Below are 6,000 nucleotides of genomic sequence, written 5' to 3'. Positions count from 1 at the left end.
TTCCTGCACAATGGCGGCATAGACTTTGGGGTAATAGTTGGGTACAGTGCTAGTACATCGCCTGACGGGTAGGGTATTTCCCGCACCTCTTGCCCATTCGTCACAGTATTATTCGCGTGCGCATTGTCGCCCCACTATTACCCTCTCCGGTTAGTTTCCCTTTTCTTAATTTTCTTTCTTCACCCCTAGGGTGACAGTGCTCCCCCCTTTATTCCAGTGTTAAGAATGCCCGAATACCTTTCTCTGACAATGGCCTGTGCGTGGGGAACTGCATCCCAAGCAGCGTGGACTGTGGTAGATGCATGTACTGCACCTATTATCCCTGAATCAGGTTCTGTCGCCACTGTGCACGAATTCCTGCCTCACAGGGAAGCCGACTTGTAGGTTTTGCAGCTGGTCTGTTGTAGCATGCCCAGCAGAGCCGGAGCCTTTAGTGTGAGCGCTGGGTGGGCTCAGGCAATTTCAGTCCCAGGCCGGGTTCGGGTTTGTAGCACGAGGCCCGGGTCGGGCTCAAAATTTATGCCCGTGCACACCTCTAGTCGCGTCGGTTGAGTAGCACACGTTTGGAGCCCGTGGCTGCTTTTAATTTTGTTCTTCGCACCGTGACACTTTGATCCAGCGTCAAGACTGCATAAAACATCAGTATGCATTTTCCGGTCGTTATGCTAACTGATCGCCCCACCGCCCTTGCACAGCTATGTTATACCGTGTGTAACATAGAGTTCCAATTAGTCTATTTTTTGAGACTGCTTTCAATAGAAATTATAGATTAACTAAACGGAGAAGAACCGTGGTATGCTGTTATGTTTTAGAGGCATCGATTTAATGGAGACTTTCTTTCCTTGCATTTAGGGCGCTTTGCTCTATAACGCCCGAGTCCAGCTGCTCCACTTGTATCATCGCACTGCTTTTGCACAAGCAATCATCTGCCATCAAAGGGGTGCTGCCTGAATGTGAGGCAGACAACATCGTCAACGTTTTGGTGCTGCATAACCTGTCAACAACTGTGGGAGCCTTGCCATGAAACATGCTGTGTGTAAGGAAACATTGCCTCGGTAGGTATGACACATTGCCTTTGTTTTGCATTATATGAAGGCTTTAAATGCTCTGCTGGCTTTTTGCTATATGATTCCATGCTATATGACTTTTTCTGGCTTTTTAGCTCAAGACTTACTTGTTCAGAAGTCTTGCCAACAGTATGCAGAAAATAATATTCTTCATGTCCCTGGCAGTTCTTTATAGCTGGTGCTATATTTCGTTGCTTTATTTCAACAGTATGTGACTATTTCAAGTTGAGGCATAATTGAGTGGACCTGTGGTGTAATAGCACAATAACAGACATAGCTTGTTGAACTGACGAAGTAGTTGTCATTGCGTAACACGGAAGTGCAGGTGCTTTTAGTGATGGAATATTTAGCATACTTGATTATGCTTGCATTACAAGAATTCGCAGGAAGCATGTATTGAGGTCGCAAAGAAAGCCATTCAGTATTGCTCAGGTTATTTCCCTTCCACTCTCCCTTCATTACTGCTGCCTGCACTGTATGTATTTTTTATACAGACATGCAGTTACTGACTGCTTGTACATTTCTGGTTGCCTACACTGGCTTCAGCCATGTAGATGTAATATTACCTTGACCTAAACCAGGGTATTTACTTTGCTCAAAGTGACAATTATAAATAATTCTCTCCCCGAGCCATTGAGATTGGCTATTAGCTCCAACTAGCTTCATTCGCAGTTGCAATGAATTTGTTCTGTTACCCTAGAGCAAGACATTAACAGAAAGGAGATCACCATGAAATACTTGTTCAAATTTTGTAAATTTTAGAGAACATTCTGTTTGTTTTTGGATATGCTTCTGAGTTCGGAAAACAGAGCAGACTTGCTTACAGTGCAGGAGGGGTGGGCTGCAAGACAAAAGGAAATTATTAGTGCAGCTGCTCAATCAGGGATGCATTACTTGTGCATTTATTGCTCTTATATATGTGCACCTTTGCCTGCATGCTTGCCAGGGCTTTCCCCATAATGGGTGGCAGTGATCTTGCCGCCTAGTTCTCAGGGGGACTGCCCTTTTCCAACTACTTGCCTACAATTAACTCACCTCCTGGGCTTCAAATTTGTCATACTCAAGGACGATTTTCTGTGTTTGATGTTACCAGTGACGCCATTTAAGATACGCAGTGTGCATCATCGGTCCATTAGTTTCATTTCGGGATGTTATCAACCCTTATATTCCCTACTCATATTTCTTTTTCTACATCCCCTTGCAACTGCCAAACGAAATAAGACGTATAAAACTGCCAAACTCCCGCAGTCTGAATGCTATGCCAACAACAAAAAAGCTTTTGCATGTCTTAATAAAAGTAGAATTGATCCCCCGATTTTTTTTATTGTCATGTCTAGTCAGACGGTTTAGTGAACTGCCACATAACCAAGCAAATTGCAACTGTAAGTGCTTTGAGGAGTCATGCGTTAGAGCAAGCATATGGATCTTGTTTGCTTAACTGCTTAACTCCAACTATCCTCCTTTGTCAGACAAGATATTTTTTTAGAAAACTAGATGAAGCTAGAAGAAAACAGATTGAATTCTTAGCAGCATTGTTACTTCTTACACGTGTGTTCTACCCTTGTATACATGAACTCGGCAGAATTGGGTCGAGTACGTCTGTCGAGTGAAAAATCAGTTGTAGGGTTCATGCATACACATTCAGGTCGAGTAAAATAGGCGGCGGAGCGGGTCGCGTTAACTTGCTTGCAGGGGGCAGGTTAATTTCTGGACCCGCTTATCTAAAGGCACGTAGATGATGTCCAGTCAGGGAGTCTAGTTATGGGGAACTCTGGGATAAGAAAGAGCCTCTGGAGCGGCGACGAGCGTCACTCAAAATGAATGCTTTTTAGCGCTCATCAACGATAAAAAATAACCGAAGCTCTCAATAGTAAAAGGCAATGGGATCAAATACGAGTAAGAAGTTGCACAATAACTTGGAATCTCGATGCTACGCTCTGCTACGATACTTACTCACTAAAAAGCGAGTTCATGTAGACATCAGCCGGGTCGAGTAATGATGACCTTGCTTACTCAACGCTGATTCAAACCGGTGCTGTCCAGTCCATGTACACAGGGCTATTGTACTTGTAATTTTAGGTGAACTCTCAGTTCGTGCATTGCACATTAAATTTGAGCGATATTTGTGCTTTTTTGCATATGTGCTGTTTTGTTCTGCAAACAATACTATTTCTTCAACATAATCTTATTTTTAATTTGAGTACAAAATATTGCCCATTTTTGAAAAAAAAATAATTTGTGAGGCAGTTAAGAAATTTTGATTTTGAAATATATTCACAAAATAGCAACATTTTATAGATATTGAAATATAAAATGCGTGCGAAGCAACTTTTCAGCTCAGGATTAAATTGGTTTTCCAAGGAACTTGTGATAGGGTGAAAATGAAAAATCACTTTCATGCTAGATGTATCGGTTTTTTATGATCCCATAGTCACATCAAGCATTTCATTTTAAGGTGTGCTTAAGCAATGAAAATATTATTTGGCCTCAGATATTCAGGCAGATTACTATTCTCTGTGCCAACAACTACGAATTGGTTTGAAGCAATGAGATGCCCGAGCACCACACCTGGTACCTGGACATAAAATCACCCATGTATGCCTAACTGAAAATAATCTTGTACGTGGAAGGTTGCCGGTGGTATGGCCATATGATTAGCTGTAATGAGGGAATATGCATACCTGGTAGGCTGTTAGCTGGTAAGTACGATATCATTGTACTCAGATCTAGCATAACATTTTCCTGCCTATGCAAAGGAAATTTCTAGTACTTGCTCAATTACTTATTGCAGGCGGACTGTAATAATTTTAGCTGAACAAGAATGCACTGTATGATTAGGAGAACTTTTTGTTGGGCTTGTTCATGATTATTATAAATTGAAGTCGCCAAAACAATGCACGCACACAAGAAAAGAACGGGACAGAGTTCCGCTCACAACTGATTTATTGTGGAGAAAAAGTACATATATATCTCACTGCCGGCACATGAGCAAGGAACACATTCAGCTACATCACATTCATCATCATGTAGTTTAGGATAAACTATGTTCAAGAAATGCTTTCTCAGAGAAAGAGGCTGTGGTATGAGGCATGGGCTTCTTGAACATATCTTATCTTAAACTACATGATGCTGAATGTGTTCCTTGCGCATATGCCGGCCGTGAGATATATGTATGTACTTTCTTCTGCACAATAAATCAGTTGTGAATGGCGCTCTGTCCCGTTCTTCTTTTCTTGTTTGTGTGCATGTTGTTCTGGTGCCTTTAATTTATAATGAGCACCGTACGAAAACTATTCCTTGGTACATTACAAGTAAGGCAATTGTTTATAGTAGAATGCAGCAAGCAATAAAGCTATGAAAACCAAAAAGCTGCAATTACGACTATTGTAAACCACACAGGTGGGTCTCATTCTTCACTGATCTTGAGCATATTATATGCGTACACAGCCTTGAGAATATCTGCGACGTACACATCTCCCTCAGTTAGCTGATTGAAGATAGCTTGATTGATTTTGTCAGGGCAATGATTTCTTTATTCTGGCCGCAGTAATGTATGCGTGCCTGTAACTGGTGTACTGCAGAAAAATGTTCTTTTTTTGTGTTCTTTAATATCATCCAGTTTTGCATGCTTAGTAATCCATATTGTATATTGCAGGAATTTTAAAGGATTGTTTTAAAAATTGAAAGTTCTGGAGCCTTAACCGTGATATTTTCAGGAACTGTAATTCTGTATACGCACTAAGCATCCACCTGAAGTTATCGGTTTGCCGGAAGCAGGTATTTCCTTCCAAATAACTTTCTTTTGTATCTGGAATGGATATTATTTTGCATACATGTTTATCATCTCTACGTCATAAGATGCTGCATGCCCTTGCAAGCCCAGAAACCTGTCGCAGAGTGCTCTAAAAGAAGAATGTGTGACAATAGGCCTTTAATATATACAGTAGAACCCCTTTATAGTAAAGCCACTGGGGCTAGCGAAAATATTTACTATATCATGGTCTTCACTGTATCAGTGGTCTGTGATGACATGGTCCTGAAAGTGCTGTCTAGTAGTTAAATAGGCACTTACTGAACACATCTTGTTGCTTAATGAAAAAACCTAAATACCTTTCGTCTCGCTTTTATCATCTCTTTGTGTGATTTTTTCATTATAAAATTTCTCTACATCTTGTGGAAGTACCTCTGAAACATGAAGACATGATTACGAATGCAACAAAGTTCAATTTCATGTCAAAACTAAAGCCTTGCATAAACATGGTGTCCCTTTTTGCTCTTTCTTTTAAAAGGCAATAAATGATAAATTCGTATGGCACTCAAGTGCTGCAAGACCGTACTCGCTGCACCTCTACTTTCTGCCACCACTGCCTCATAATTTCTACTGCACATTGCAGTGAATGTTGACCCATTTCTTTCTCTTCCCTATTTCTTGCTGCACTTTTATTCCTTTACTTTCTGAATGGATCACGCCGCCTTTTTGCTATGTTTGTAGACAGCTTTACTTTTTTCTTTTCGCTGCGCTCTTTCCCTCACGGCTCCAAGGCTTGCTTTAAGATGCAACACATACTGTTGGCATCACCTCTCATAAAGTACTAAGATTTGTGTATCTCTTCAATTAGTCTAAGATCAACGATTCAATCTTTCTTTTTTTCTTTTTATTTGACGATGAGACGGACAACATTTGCAAGTGTCATTACGTAGCAGAAAGCTTCAATTCAGAGTAGTGCAGTTCAGCAAATGTTTGTTATAGACTCAGGAAACTTAAAAATTTTGTATATAGATGTAGATGTGCAAGTATAACCTCAAAAGGCTGTAGCAGCTGTCTTGCTCAGCCTATCCTTGTGCTGAAAAAGAGTGTCAGGCTGGTTGGTTATAATGAGTCAATTGAGTGAACAGTGCTCTAAGATAGTAATGAAGATACAGAAGCAAAATT

The sequence above is a fragment of the Amblyomma maculatum genome, chromosome 11 (genome assembly GCF_055883805.1).
Source record: "Amblyomma maculatum isolate TAMU_Amacu chromosome 11, ASM5588380v1, whole genome shotgun sequence".
Classification (NCBI taxonomy): Eukaryota; Metazoa; Arthropoda; class Arachnida; order Ixodida; family Ixodidae; genus Amblyomma; species Amblyomma maculatum.
This window is presented reverse-complemented; position numbering follows the sequence as displayed.